Consider the following 16825-nt stretch of genomic DNA (forward strand, 5'->3'; position numbering starts at 1 on the left):
CCCCCTCTAGGTGCTCTCAATTGGTATCGGAGCCGTTCTCTTCAAGAAGGGACTAATCGCCCGAAGAGATGGATCCTAAGGGGAAGGGAATCGTGATCAACGACAAGGAGAAGGAGTCCTTCGTCAACGAGCCGAAGGATGACAAGCCTACTGACTCAGGGTCGGGCCACAAGCGTAAAGATGGGAAGAAGAAGAAGACAAGGCGTATCAAGGAGATCGTCTACTACGACGATAGCGATGAGTCGACTTCTTCCCAAAAGGACGACGACAACGACTACAGGAAGACGGTCAATTCGAACTTTTCATTTGATTATTCTCGTATTCCACATAGTTCGAATTCGCATTTGCTTTCCATTCCTCTTGGCAAACCTCCACACTTCGATGGGGAAGACTACGGATTTTGGAGTCACAAAATGCGTAGTCACTTATTCTCTCTCCATCCAAGCATGTGGGAGATTGTAGAGAATGGAATGAAATTTGATAGCTCGGATAGCCCTATGCTTATAAATGAACAAATCCATAGAAATGCACAAGCTACTACTGTTCTATTAGCATCTTTGTGCAGGGAAGAGTACAATAAGGTGAGCGGCCTGGACAACGCCAAGCAGATATGGGACACCCTCAAGATCTCTCACGAAGGGAACGACATCACCATGCTCACTAAAATGGAGTTGGTGGAGGGCGAGCTTGGACGATTCGCAATGATAAGGGGAGAGGAGCCAACTCAAACTTACAACCGGCTCAAGACCCTTATCAACAAAATAAGGAGCTACGGAAGCACGCGATGGACGGACCACGACGTCGTCCGCCTAATGCTAAGGTCCTTTACCGTTCTTGATCCTCATCTCGTAAACAATATTCGTGAGAATCCCAAGTACACGATGATGACGCCCGAGGAGGTACTCGGAAAATTCGTAAGCGGGCGGATGATGATCAAGGAGGCGAGATACGTCGACGACGCTCTAAACGGTCCAATCAATGAGCCTCAACCTCTTGCTCTCAAGGCAACAAGAAGCAAGGAAATGCTACCTAGCAAGGTGACACAAATTGAGGCGGCCGGACTTAATGATGAAGAGATGGCTCTCATCATCAAGAGATTCAAGACGGCACTAAAAGGCCGCAAGGGGCAACCAAGCAAGACCAAGACAAAGGGGAAGCGCTCATGCTTCAAATGTGGTAAGCTTGGTCATTTTATTGCTAACTGTCCCGACAATGATAGTGATCAGGATCAAGGGAACAAGAGGGAGAAGAAGAAGAACTATAAGAAGGCAAAGGGCGAGTCGCATCTAGGCAAGGAGTGGGACTCGGACTGCTCCTCTTCCGACTCCGACAATGAAGGACTCGCCGCCACCGCCTTCAACAAGTCATCCCTCTTCCCAAACGAGCGTCACACATGCCTTATGGCAAGGGAGAAAAAGGTGAGTACTCGAGACTCCACTTATGCTTCTTCTAGTGATAATGAGTCTAGTGATGATGATGACATAGACTATTCATGCTTATTCAAGGGCTTAGATAGATCTAAGATAGATAAGATTAATGAGTTGATTGATGCTTTGAATGACAAGAATAGATTACTAGAAAAACAAGAAGATCTTTTATATGAGGAGCATGATAAATTTGTTAGTGCACAAAATTCTCTTGCTCTAGAAATTAAAAGGAATGAAATGCTCTCTGGTGAATTATCTACTTGTCATAACACCATTTCTACTTTAGAAGGTGTCAACAATGATTTAAATGCTAAATTAGAAGTGGCAAATAAATCTAATTCTTGTGAAGAATATGTTGTAATTTGTGCTAGGTGTAAAGACTTTGACATTGATGCGTGTAGTGAACACCTAGTTTCAATTTCCAAGCTTAATGATGAATTGGCTAGTCTTAATGCTCAACTTAAGACTAGCAAGAATGATTTTGATAAGCTAAAATTTGCAAGGGATGCCTACACGATTGGTAGACACCCCTCAATTAAGGATGGACTTGGCTTCAAGAGGGAAGCCAAGAACTTAACAAGCCATAAGGCTCCCATCTCCGCCAAGGAGAAAGGGAAGGCCCCTATGGCAAGTAGTACTAAAAGGAACCATGCTTTTATGTATCATGATAGGAGACAAACTAGAAATGCTTATAGGAATCATAATGCTTATGATGATTTTGACTCTCATGCCATGTTTGCTTCTAGTTCTTCCTATATGCATGGTAGAAATATTGAAAGGGAAATGTGCCCTTGGGCCATTTCTAAGTATTTTGGTGATTGAGTGCCAACACAGGCGCTTAAATGTGAATCTATACCCTTGGATGGACAAAGTGCAAATCAAGAGTAAAGGTATGTTTCTAAGCCTTAGTACATTGTTTTGAAGACTAATGTATTGTGTCTAAGTGCTTGAAACAGGAGAAATCGAGTCAAAGAAAAGTTGGCTGTGAGGCTGTTCGGTCTGGAGCACCGGACAGTGTCCGGTGTGCCAGGTTGCCTCGAGCGAAGTGGCCGCTCTCGGGAATTTGCCGACGGCGTACGGCTAAAATTCACCGGACTGTCCGGTGTGCACCGGACTGTCCGGTGAGCCAACGGTCGGCCGCGAAATCCGTGCGCGACACGTGGCCGAGCCAACGGTCGGAAGGGGGCACCGGACTGTCCGGTGTGCACCAGACTGTCCGGTGCGCCAACGGCTCCCAGATCTGCAACGGTCGGCTGCGCCATTTAAGGAAAGAAATCGGGCACCGGACAGTGTCCGGTGTGCACCGGACTGTCCGGTGCGCCCGATGACAGAAGGCAAGATCAGCCTTCCAGAATTGCTCTCAACGGCTCCTAGCTGCCTTGGGGCTATAAAAGGGACCCCTAGGCGCATGGAGGAGATAACCAAGCATTCCTACAACATTCCTAAGCATCAAGACATCGATTCCACGCATTTGGTTCATTGTGATAGCATCTAGAGCTCTTGTTGAGTTGTGGACTCATTGAGTTGTGTTGCGAGCTCTTGTTGCGACTTGTGTGCGTACTGTTGCTCTGATTTTGAGTCTTGTGTGCGTTGCTAGTTTCTCCCTTACTCCGTATTTCTTTGTGAATCTTGAGTGTAAGGGCGAGAGGCTCCAAGTTGTGGAGATTCCTCGCAAACAGGATATTGAAAGGCAAAGCAAAACACCGTGGTATTCAAGTTGGTCTTTGGACCGCTTGAGAGGGGTTGATTGCAACCCTCGTCCGTTGGGACGCCACAACGTGGAGTAGGCAAGCGTTGGTCTTGGCCGAACCACGGGATAAACCACTGTGTCATCTCTGTGTTTGATCTCTTGTGGTATTGTGTTTTGCTGAGACTCCTTTCTAGCCACTTGGCAATCATTGTGCTAACACTTAACAAGTTTTTGTGGCTATAAGTTTAAGTTTTTACAGGATCACCTATTCACCCCCCCCCCTCTAGGTGCTCTCAATTGGTATCAGAGGCATTCTCTTCAAGAAGGGACTAATCGCCCGAAGAGATGGATCCTAAGGGGAAGGGAATCGTGATCAACGACAAGGAGAAGGAGTCCTTCGTCAACGAGCCGAAGGATGACAAGCCTACTGACTCGGGCTCGGGCCACAAGCGTAAAGATGGGAAGAAGAAGAAGACAAGGCGCATCAAGGAGATCGTCTACTACGACGATAGCGATGAGTCGACTTCTTCCCAAAAGGACGACGACAACGACTACAGGAAGACGGTCAATTCGAACTTTTCATTTGATTATTCTCGTATTCCACATAGTTTGAATTCGCATTTGCTTTCCATTCCTCTTGGCAAACCTCCACACTTCGATGGGGAAGACTACGGATTTTGGAGTCACAAAATGCGTAGTCACTTATTCTCTCTCCATCCAAGCATATGGGAGATTGTAGAGAATGGAATGAAATTTGATAGCTCGGATAGCCCTATGCTTATAAATGAACAAATCCATAGAAATGCACAAGCTACTACTGTTCTATTAGCATCTTTGTGCAGGGAAGAGTACAATAAGGTGAGCGGCCTGGACAACACCAAGCAGATATGGGACACCCTCAAGATCTCTCACGAAGGGAACGACATCACCATGCTCACTAAAATGGAGTTGGTGGAGGGCGAGCTTGGACGATTCGCAATGATAAGGGGAGAGGAGCCAACCCAAACTTACAACCGGCTCAAGACCCTTATCAACAAAATAAGGAGCTACGGAAGCACGCGATGGACGGACCACGACGTCGTCCGCCTAATGCTAAGGTCCTTTACCGTTCTTGATCCTCATTTGGTGAACAATATTCGTGAAAATCCTAGGTACACCAAGATGTCGCCCGAAGAAGTTCTTGGAAAATTTGTAAGCGGGCGAATGATGATCAAGGAGGCAAGGTACGTGGACGACACATTGAATGGTCCAATCCATGAGCCTCAACCCATTGCTCTTAAGGCAACAAGGAGCAAGGAGGCGCTACCTAGCAAGGTGGCGCAAATTGAGGCGGCCGGACTTAATGATGAAGAGATGGCCCTCATCATCAAAAGATTCAAGACGGCGCTAAAGGATCGCAAGGGACAACCAAGCAAGACCAAGACCAAGGGAAAGCGCTCATGTTTCAAATGCGGTAAGCTTGGTCATTTTATTGCTAACTGTCCTGACAATGATAGTGATCAAGACCAAGGGAACAAGAGAGAGAAGAAGAAGAATTATAAGAAGGCAAAGGGCGAAGCTCATCTCGGCAAGGAGTGGGATTCGGACTGCTCCTCCTCCGACTCCGACAATGAAGGACTCGCCGCCACTGCCTTCAACAAGTCATCCCTCTTCCCCAACGAGCGTCACACATGCCTTATGGCAAGGGAGAAGAAGGTGAGTATTCGAGACTCCACTTATGCTTCTTCTAGTGATAATGAGTCTAGTGATGATGATGACATAGATTATTCATGCTTGTTCAAGGGCTTAGATAGATCTAAGATAGATAAAATTAATGAGTTGATTGATGCTTTGAATGATAAAAATAGACTACTAGAAAAACAAGAGGATCTTTTATATGAGGAGCATGATAAATTTGTTAGTGCACAAAATTCTCTTGCTCTAGAAATTAAAAGAAATGAAGTGCTTTCTAGTGAATTATCTTCTTGTCATGAAACCATTGCTACTTTAAAAGGTGTTAATAATGATTTAAATGCTAAACTAGAAGTGGCTAGTAAATCTAACTCTTGTGTAGAACATGTTATGGTTTGCACTAGGTGTAAAAATTTTAATGTTGATGCTTGTAGTGAACACCTAGTTTCAATTTCTAAATTGAATGATGAAGTGGCTAGTATTAATGCCCAACTTAAGACTAGCAAAAGCGAATTTGATAAATTAAAATTTGCAAGGGATGCCTATACGATTGGTAGACATCCCTCAATTAAGGATGGACTTGGCTACAAAAGGGAAGCCAAGAACTTGACAAGCCATAAGGCTCCCATCTCCGCCAAGGAGAAAGGGAAGGCCCCTATGGCTAGTAGTGTGCAAAAGAACCATGCCTTTATGTACTATGATAGAAGACAACCTAGAAATGCTTATAGGAGTTGTAATGCATATAATGCCTTTGATTCTCATGCCATGTTTGCTTCTAGCTCTTCTTATGTGCATGATAGAAATGTTGGTAGAAGAAATGTTGTTAATGTTCCTAGGAAAGTAAATGAACCTTCTACAATATATCATGCTTTGAATGTTTCCTTTGCAATTTGTAGAAAGGATAGAAAGGTGATTGCTAGGAAATTAGGGGCAAAATGCAAGAGTGATAAAACTTGCATTTGGGTCCCTAAGACAATTGTGACTAACCTTGTAGGACCCAACAAGAGTTGGGTACCTAAGTCCCAAGCCTAAATTTGCCTTGCAGGTTTATGCATCCGGGGGTTCAAGCTGGATTATCGACAGCGGATGCACAAACCATATGACGGGGGAGAAGAAGATGTTCACCTCCTACGTCAAGAATAAGGATTCCCAAGATTCAATTATATTCGGTGATGGGAATCAAGGCAAGGTAAAAGGGTTAGGTAAAATTGCAATTTCTAATGAGCATTCTATCTCTAATGTGTTTTTAGTGGAGAGTCTTGGATATAATTTGCTATCTGTTAGTCAATTATGTCATATGGGATATAACTGTCTATTTACAAATGTAGATGTGTCTGTCTTTAGAAGAAGTGATGGTTCACTAGCTTTTAAGGGTGTATTAGACGGCAAACTTTATTTAGTTGATTTTGCAAAAGAAGAGGCCGGTCTAGATGCATGCTTAATAGCTAAGACTAGCATGGGCTGGCTGTGGCATCGCCGCTTAGCACATGTGGGGATGAAGAACCTTCACAAGCTTCTAAAAGGATAACACGTGATAGGTTTAACTAACGTGCAATTCGAAAAAGATAGACCTTGTGCAGCTTGTCAAGCAGGTAAACAAGTGGGAGGAGCGCATCACAGCAAGAATGTGATGACCACCTCAAGACCCCTGGAGCTGCTGCATATGGACCTCTTCGGACCCGTCGCCTATCTGAGCATAGGAGGAAGTAAGTATGGTCTAGTTATTGTTGATGACTTTTCCCGCTTCACTTGGGTGTTCTTTTTGCAGGATAAGTCTGAAACCCAAGGGACCCTCAAGCGCTTCCTCAGGAGAGCTCAAAATGAGTTTGAGCTCAAGGTAAAGAAGATAAGGAGCGACAACGGGTCCGAGTTCAAGAACCTTCAAGTGGAGGAGTTCCTTGAGGAGGAAGGGATCAAGCACGAGTTCTCCGCTCCCTACACACCACAGCAAAATGGTGTGGTAGAGAGGAAGAACAGGACGCTAATCGATATGGCGAGGACGATGCTTGGAGAATTCAAGACCCCCGAGTGTTTCTGGTCGGATGCCGTGAACACAGCTTGCCACGCCATCAACAGGGTCTACCTTCATCGCCTCCTCAAGAGGACTTCGTATGAGCTACTAACCGGTAACAAACCCAATGTATCTTACTTTCGTGTATTTGGGAGCAAGTGCTACATTCTAGTAAAGAAGGGTAGAAATTCTAAGTTTGCTCCCAAAGCTGTAGAAGGGTTTTTGTTAGGTTATGACTCAAATACAAAGGCGTATAGAGTCTTCAACAAATCATCGGGTTTGGTTGAAGTCTCTAGCGACGTTGTATTTGATGAGACTAATGGCTCTCCAAGAGAGCAAGTTGTTGATTGTGATGATGTTCCAACGGCCGCTATACGAACCATGGCGATTGGAGAAGTGCGGCCACAGGAACAAGATGAACGAAATCAACCTTCTTCCTCAACAACGGTGCATCCCCCAACTCAAGACGATGAACAGGTTCATCAAAAGGAGGCGTGTGATCAAGGGGGAGCACAAGATGATCACGTGATGGAGGAAGAAGCGCAACCGGCACCTCCAACCCAAGTTCGAGCGATGATTCAAAGGGATCATCTCGTCGACCAAATTCTGGGTGATATTAGAAAGGGAGTAACTACTCGATCTCGATTAGTTAATTTTTGTGAGCATTACTCCTTTGTCTCTTCTATTGAGCCTTTCAGGGTAGAAGAGGCCCTGCTAGATCCGGACTGGGTGTTAGCCATGCAGGAGGAACTCAACAACTTCAAGCGCAATGAAGTTTGGACACTGGTGCCTCGTCCCAAGCAAAATGTTGTGGGAACCAAGTGGGTGTTCCGCAACAAACAGGACGAGCACGGGGTGGTGACAAGGAACAAGGCTCGACTTGTGGCAAAAGGTTATGCCCAAGTCGCAGGTTTGGACTTTGAGGAGACGTTTGCTCCTGTGGCTAGGCTAGAGTCAATTCGCATCTTGCTAGCATATGCCGCTCACCATTCTTTCAGGTTGTACCAAATGGATGTGAAGAGCGCTTTCCTCAACGGGCCGATCAAGGAGGAGGTGTACGTAGAGCAACCCCCTGGCTTCGAGGATGAACGGTACCCCGACCACGTGTGTAAGCTCTCTAAGGCGCTCTATGGACTTAAGCAAGCCCCAAGAGCATGGTATGAATGCCTTAGAGACTTTCTAATTGTTAATGCTTTCAAGGTTGGGAAAGCTGATCCAACTCTCTTTACTAAGACATGTGATGGTGATTTGTTTGTGTGCCAAATTTATGTCGATGACATAATATTTGGTTCTACTAACCAAAAGTCTTGTGAAGAGTTTAGCAGGGTGATGACGCAGAAATTCGAGATGTCGATGATGGGCGAGTTGAACTATTTCCTTGGGTTCCAAGTGAAGCAACTCAAGGACGGCACCTTCATCTCCCAAACGAAGTACACGCAAGATCTGCTAAAGCGATTTGGGATGAAGGACGCCAAGCCTGCAAAGACTCCGATGGGGACCGACGGACACACTGACCTCAACAAAGGAGGTAAGTCCGTTGATCAAAAAGCATACCGGTCAATGATAGGGTCTTTACTTTATTTATGTGCTAGTAGACCGGATATTATGCTTAGCGTATGCATGTGTGCTAGATTTCAATCTGATCCTAAGGAGTGTCACTTAGTGGCGGTGAAGCGAATTCTAAGATATTTGGTTGCTACGCCTTGCTTCGGGCTCTGGTATGCAAAGGGGTCTACCTTTGACTTGGTTGGATACTCAGATTCCGACTATGCTGGATGTAAGGTCGATAGGAAGAGTACATCAGGGTCGTGCCAATTCTTAGGAAGGTCCCTGGTGTCGTGGAACTCTAAGAAACAAACCTCCGTTGCCCTATCCACCGCTGAGGCCGAGTATGTTGCCGCAGGACAGTGTTGCGCGCAACTACTTTGGATGAGGCAAACCCTCCGGGACTTTGGCTACAATCTGAGCAAAGTCCCACTCCTATGTGATAATGAGAGTGCTATCCGCATGGTGGAAAATCCTGTTGAACACAGCCGCACAAAGCACATAGACATCCGGCATCACTTTTTGAGAGACCACCAACAAAAGGGAGATATCGAAGTGTTTCATGTTAGCACCGAGAACCAGCTAGCCGATATCTTTACCAAGCCTCTAGATGAGAAGACCTTTTGCAGGTTGCGTAGTGAGCTAAATGTCTTAGATTCGCGGAACTTGGATTGATTTGTAGCATACATGTGTTTATGCCTTTGATCATATTCCTTATGCATTTTGTTGCTTAATATTGGTGCTCAAGTTGTACAAACACTCCCTGGACCTCACAAGTCCGTTGCAAAGTGATGCACATGTTTAGGGGGAGATGTGTTACAACTTGACCCTTTGAGACTAACCCTGTGCTTGAGTTTGATGCTTTAGTCTTAAAGAAGGATTGAAAGGGAAAAGGTGGACTTGGACCATGCAAGACTTCCACTGCACTCCGATGAAAAGAGTAACTTTTCCAAGTTCATCTTTAAATTCTTATTGCCTATTTTGCTCTTAATTGAAGAATTTGGTGAGGCAATGAGGTTAAAGGGTCAAGATTGATCCCGTTTTGGTGCTTGATGCCAAAGGGGGAGAAAATAAAGGCCAAAGTGATAAATGGATCAGCTACCACTTGAGAGATTTTGAAAACAGTAGGATAGAGCTTTTGGTTTGTCAAATCTCTTTTGTTGTCTCTCTTGTCAAAAGTTGTCTTCTTGTGGGGAGAAGTATTGATTATGGGAAATAGGGGGAGTTTTTGGAATCTTGAATCATTTTTCTTTGGAAAACCTCTCTTGATGTCTCTACAAGTGGATTTGACTTAGAGATAGGATTTTGAGGTTGATTTGAAAAACAAACCAAGTGGTGGCTAAGGATGATCCATATATGCCAAAACTGAATCAAAATAAATTTGAGTTTTTATTTGAAGTGATATTGCACTTGTTCTAGTTGCTTTATGTTGTGTTGGCATAAATCACCAAAAAGGGGGAGATTGAAAGGGAAATGTGCCCTTGGGCCATTTCTAAGTATTTTGGTGATTGAGTGCCAACACAGGCGCTTAAATGTGAATCTATACCCTTGGATGGACAAAGTGCAAATCAAGAGTAAAGGTATGTTTCTAAGCCTTAGTACATTGTTTTGAAGACTAATGTATTGTGTCTAAGTGCTTGAAACAGGAGAAATCGAGTCAAAGAAAAGTTGGCTGTGAGGTTGTTCGGTCTGGAGCACCGGACTGTCCGGTGGTGCACCGGACAGTGTCCGGTGCGCCAGGTTGCCTCGAGCGAAGTGGCCGCTCTCGGGAATTTGCCGACGGCGTACGGCTAAAATTCACCGGACTGTCCGGTGTGCACCGGACTGTCCGGTGAGCCAACGGTCGACCGGGCCAACGGTCGGCCGCGAAATCCGTGCGCGACACGTGGCCGAGCCAACGGTCGGAAGGGGGCACCGGACTGTCCGGTGTGCACCGGACTGTCCGGTGCGCCAACGGCTCCTAGATCTGCAACGGTCGGCTGCGCCATTTAAGGAAAGAAATCGGGCACCGGACAGTGTCCGGTGTGCACCGGACTGTCCGGTGCGCCCGATGACAGAAGGCAAGATCAGCCTTCCAGAATTGCTTTCAACGGCTCCTAGCTGCCTTGGGGCTATAAAAGGGACCCCTAGGCGCATGGGGGAGATAACCAAGCATTCCTACAACATTCCTAAGCACCAAGACATCGATTCCACGCATTTGGTTCATTGTGATAGCATCTAGAGCTCTTGTTGAGTTGTGGACTCATTGAGTTGTGTTGCGAGCTCTTGTTGCGACTTGTGTGCGTACTGTTGCTCTGATTTTGAGTCTTGTGTGCGTTGCTAGTTTCTCCCTTACTCCGTATTTCTTTGTGAATCTTGAGTGTAAGGGCGAGAGGCTCCAAGTTGTGGAGATTCCTCGCAAACGGAATATTGAAAGGCAAAGCAAAACACCGTGGTATTCAAGTTGGTCTTTGGACCGCTTGAGAGGGGTTGATTGCAACCCTCGTCCGTTGGGACGCCACAACGTGGAGTAGGCAAGCGTTGGTCTTGGCCGAACCACGGGATAAACCACTGTGTCATCTCTGTGTTTGATCTCTTGTGGTATTGTGTTTTGCTGAGACTCCTTTCTAGCCACTTGACAATCATTGTGCTAACACTTAACAAGTTTTTGTGGCTATAAGTTTAAGTTTTTACAGGATCACCTATTCACCCCCCCTCTAGATGCTCTCAAATATGTCTAGGAGAAATGCTATTCATCATGTGCCTAAAAAGAATATTATTCATGCTCCTAGGAAAGTAGTGAATGAACCTTCTACAATTTATTGTGCTTTAAATGCTTCCTTTGCTATTTGTAGAAAGGATAGGAAAATAATTGCTAGGAAGTTAGGGGCAAAATGCAAGGGAGACAAAACTTGCATTTGGGTCCCTAAGGATATTTGCACTAACCTTGTAGGACCCAACATGAGTTGGGTACCTAAGACCCAAGCCTAAATTTGCCTTGCAGGTTTATGCATCCGGGGGTTCAAGCTGGATTATTGATAGCTGATGCACAAACCATATGACGGGGGAGAAGAAGATGTTCACCTCCTACGTCAAGAATAAGGATTCCCAAGATTCAATTATATTCGGTGATGGGAATCAAGGCAAGGTAAAAGGGTTAGGTAAAATTGCAATTTCTAATGAGCACTCCATATCTAATGTGTTTTTAGTAGAGTCTCTTGGATATAATTTGCTATCTGTTAGTCAATTATGCAACATGGGGTATAACTGTCTATTTACAAATATAGATGTGTCTGTCTTTAGAAGAAGTGATGGTTCACTAGCTTTTAAGGGTGTATTAGACGGCAAACTTTATTTAGTTGATTTTGCAAAAGAAGAGGCCGGTCTAGATGCATGCTTAATAGCTAAGACTAGCATGGGCTGGCTGTGGCATCGCCGCTTAGCACATGTGGGGATGAAGAACCTTCACAAGCTTCTAAAGGGAGAACACGTGATAGGTTTGACTAACGTGCAATTCGAAAAAGATAGACCTTGTGCAGCTTGTCAAGCAGGTAAACAAGTGGGAGGAGCGCATCACAGCAAGAATGTGATGACCACTTCAAGACCCCTGGAGCTGCTGCATATGGACCTCTTCGGACCTGTCGCCTATCTAAGCATAGGAGGGAGTAAGTATGGTCTAGTTATTGTTGATGACTTTTCCCGCTTCACTTGGGTGTTCTTTTTGCAGGATAAGTCTGAAACCCAAGGGACCCTCAAGCGCTTCCTCAGGAGAGCTCAAAATGAGTTTGAGCTCAAGGTGAAGAAGATAAGGAGCGACAACGGGTCCGAGTTCAAGAACCTTCAAGTGGAGGAGTTCCTTGAGGAGGAAGGGATCAAGCACGAGTTCTCCGCTCCCTACACACCACAGCAAAATGGTGTGGTAGAGAGGAAGAACAGGACGCTAATCGATATGGCGAGGACGATGCTTGGAGAATTCAAGACCCCCCGAGTGTTTCTGGTCGGAAGCCGTGAACACGGCTTGCCACACCATCAACAGGGTCTACCTTCATCGCCTCCTCAAGAAGACTTCGTATGAGCTACTAACCGGTAACAAACCCAATGTATCTTACTTTCGTGTATTTGGGAGCAAGTGCTACATTCTAGTAAAGAAGAGTAGAAATTCTAAGTTTGCTCCCAAAGCTGTAGAAGGGTTTTTGTTAGGTTATGACTCAAATACAAAGGCGTATAGAGTCTTCAACAAATCATCGGGTTTGGTTGAAGTCTCTAGCGACGTTGTATTTGATGAGACTAATGGCTCTCCAAGAGAGCAAGTTGTTGATCTTGATGATGTAGATGAAGAAGACGTTCCAACGGCCGCTATGCGCACCATGGCGATTGGTGATGTGCGACCACAGGAACAATTGGAGCAAGATCAACCTTCTTCCTCAACAATGATGCATCCCCCAACTCAAAACGATGAACAAGTTCATCAAGAGGAGTGTGGTCAAGGGGGAGCACAAGATGATCATGTGATGGAGAAAGAAGCACAACCGGCACCTCCAACCCAAGTTCGAGCGATGATTCAAAGGGATCATCCCGTCGACCAAATTCTGGGTGATATTAGCAAGGGAGTAACTACTCGATCTCGATTAGTTAATTTTTGTGAGCATTACTCCTTTGTCTCTTCTATTGAGCCTTTCAGGGTAGAAGAGGCCTTGCTAGATCCGGACTGGGTGTTAGCCATGCAGGAGGAACTCAACAACTTCAAGCGCAATGAAGTTTGGACACTGGTGCCTCGTCCCAAGCAAAATGTTGTGGGAACCAAGTGGGTGTTCCGCAACAAACAGGACGAGCACGGGGTGGTGACGAGGAACAAGGCTAGACTTGTGGCAAAAGGTTATGCCCAAGTCGCATGTTTGGACTTTGAGGAGACGTTTGCTCCTGTGGCTAGGCTAGAGTCAATTCGCATCTTGCTAGCATATGCCGCTCACCATTCCTTCAGGTTGTACCAAATGGATGTGAAGAGCGCTTTCCTCAACGGGCCAATCAAGGAGGAGGTGTACGTGGAGCAACCCCCTGGCTTCGAGGATGAACGGTACCCCGACCACGTGTGTAAGCTATCTAAGGCGCTCTATGGACTTAAGCAAGCCCCAAGAGCATGGTATGAATGCCTTAGAGACTTTCTAATTGTTAATTCTTTCAAGGTTGGGAAAGCCGATCCAACTCTTTTTACTAAGACATGTGATGGTGATTTGTTTGTGTGCCAGATTTATGTCGATGACATAATATTTGGTTCTACTAACCAAAAGTCTTGTCAAGAGTTTAGCAGGGTGATGACGCAGAAATTCGAGATGTCAATGATGGGCGAGTTGAACTATTTCCTTGGGTTCCAAGTGAAGCAACTCAAGGACGGCACCTTCATCTCCCAAACGAAGTACACGCAAGATCTGCTAAAGCGGTTTGGGATGAAGGACGCCAAGCCCGCAAAGACACCGATGGGAACCGACGGACACACCGACCTCAACAAAGGAGGTAAGTCTGTTGATCAAAAAGCATACCGGTCAATGATAGGGTCTTTACTTTATTTATGTGCTAGTAGACCGGATATTATGCTTAGCGTATGCATGTGTGCTAGATTTCAATCCAATCCTAAGGAGTGTCACTTAGTGGCGGTGAAGCGAATTCTAAGATATTTGGTTGCTACGCCTTGCTTCGGGCTCTGGTATCCAAAAGGGTCTACCTTTGACTTGGTTGGATACTCAGATTCCGACTACGCTGGATGTAAGGTCGATAGGAAGAGTACATCAGGGACGTGCTAATTCTTAGGAAGGTCCCTGGTGTCGTGGAACTCTAAGAAACAAACCTCCGTTGCCCTATCCACCGCTGAGGCCGAGTATGTTGCCGCAGGACAGTGTTGCGCGCAACTACTTTGGATGAGGCAAACCCTCAGGGACTTTGGCTACAATCTGAGCAAAGTCCCACTCCTATGTGATAATGAGAGTGCTATCCGCATGGCGGAAAATCCTGTTGAGCACAGCCGCACAAAGCACATAGACATCCGGCATCACTTTTTGAGAGATCACCAGCAAAAGGGAGATATCGAAGTGTTTCATGTTAGCACCGAGAACCAGCTAGCCGATATCTTTACCAAGCCTCTAGATGAGAAGACCTTTTGCAGGTTGCGTAGTGAGCTAAATGTCTTAGATTCGCGGAACTTGGATTGATTTATAGCATACATATGTTTATGCCCTTGATCATGTTCCTTATGCATTTCGTTGCTTACTTATGGTGCTCAAGTTGTACAAACACTCCCTGGACCTCACAAGTCCTGTTTGCAAGTGATGCACATATTTAGGGGGAGCTGTGCTACAACTTGACCCTTTGAGACTAACCATGTACTTGAGTTTGGTTGTTTTAGTCTCCAAGGATAATTGAAAGGGAAAAAGGTGGACGTGGATCATGCAAGACTTCCACTGCACTCCGATGAAAAGAGTAACTCTTCCAAGTTCATCTTTATACTCTTATTGCCTATTTGCTCTTAGTTGAAGATTTTGGTGAGGCAATGGGGTTAAAGGGCCAAGATTGATCCCATTTTGGTGCTTGATGCCAAAGGGGGAGAAAATAAAGGCCAAAGCAATAAATGGATCAGCTACCACTTGAGAAACTTTGAAAACAGTAGGATAGAGCTTTTGGTTTGTCAAAACTCTTGCATTGTCTCTTTTGTCAAAAGTTGGCCTCTTGTGGGGAGAAGTGTTGATTATGGGAAAAAGGGGGAGTTTTTGGAATCTTGAATCAATTTTCTTTGGAAAACCTCTCTTGATGTCTCTACAAGTGGATTTGACTTAGAGATAGGATTTTGAGGTTGATTTGCAAAAACAAACCAAGTGGTGGCAAAGGATGATCCATATATGCCAAATTGAATCAAAATAAATTTGAGTTTTTATTTGAAGTGATATTGCACTTGTTCTAGTTGCTTTATGTTGTGTTGGCATAAATCACCAAAAAGGGGGAGATTGAAAGGGAAATGTGCCCTTGGGCCATTTCTAAGTATTTTGGTGATTGAGTGCCAACACAAGTGCTTAAATGTGAATCTATGCCCATGGATGGACAAAGTGCAAATCAAGAGAAAAGGTATGTTTCTAAGTCTTAGTACATTGGTTTTGTGTACTAAAATACTTGTCTAAGTATCAGAAACAGAAAGAAGAAGAAACGAGAAGAGTTGGCTGTGTACAGCCAAAAGGCTGTTTCGGTCTGGGGCACCGGACTGTCCGGTGGTGCACCGGACAGTGTCCGGTGCGCCAGGCTGCCTCGAGCGAAGTGGCCGCTCTCGGGAATTCGCCGATGGCGTACGGCTAAAATTCACCGGACTGTCCGGTGTGCACCGGACTGTCCGGTGAGCCATCGGTCAGCCGAGCCAACGGTCGGCCGCGCGATCTGCGCGGGACACGTGGCCAAGCCAACGGTCGGAAGGGGGCACCGGACTGTCCGGTGTGCACCGGACATGTCCGGTGCGCCAACGGCTCCAAATCTGCCAACGGTCGGCTTCGCCATTTAAGGAAAGAAATCTGGCACCGGACAGTGTCCGGTGTGCACCGGACTGTCCGGTGCGCCAGACGACAGAAGGCAAGGATGGCCTTCTAAATTTGCTCTCAACGGCTCCTAGCTGCCTTGGGGCTATAAAAGGGACCCCTAGGCGCATGGAGGAGCACACCAAGCAACCTTAGAGCATTCTTGATCATCCACACTCAGTCTTTGCGCATTCATTTGTTATTTGCAGTGATTCGAGCTCCGTTCTAGTGAGAACTTTGAGATAGTCTTTTGAGCTCGATTCTTGGCCGTGTGTGTGCGCATATTGCTGGGGATTTGTGTGTGTTGCTTCCCTCCCTTACTCCGTATTTCTTTGTGAATCTCAAGTGTAAGGGCGAGAGACTCCAAGTTGTGGAGATTCCTCGCAAAACGAGATATTGAAAGGAAAAACATAACACTGTGGTATTCAAGTTGATCATTGGATCACTTGAGAGGAGTTGAGTGCAACTCTCGTCCGTTGGGACGCCACAACGTGGAGTAGGCAAGTTTTGTACTTGGCCGAACCACGGGATAAACCACTGTGTCTTCTCTGTGTTGATCTTTTGTGGTATTGTGTTCTGTTGAGACTCATCTCTAGCCACTTGGCGATTATTGTGCTAACACTTAACAAGTTTTTGTGGCTATAAGTTTAAGTTTCCCAGGATCACCTATTCACCCCCCCCCCCCTCTAGGTGCTCTCAGTCATGCCGGGTCAGACCCGTGGGCTGCCTGAAGCGGCCTAGGCCCGACACAGTTTTTCTTATAGGTTGTGTCGGGCTAGAGACACAACATGCCAATAGTGTCGTGCTCGAGCTTGGGACCATAAGCATAAAACACTCTAGAAAATCAAGATTTCATTTCAAATACATTTATGTGTCAACAAATTCATTTCATATTCAACACAAAACTACATATACACACATAATTGATACAAATTCAACACGGATTCAACATATT

Source organism: Zea mays, chromosome 8 (genome assembly GCF_902167145.1).
Source record: "Zea mays cultivar B73 chromosome 8, Zm-B73-REFERENCE-NAM-5.0, whole genome shotgun sequence".
Taxonomy (NCBI): domain Eukaryota; kingdom Viridiplantae; phylum Streptophyta; class Magnoliopsida; order Poales; family Poaceae; genus Zea; species Zea mays.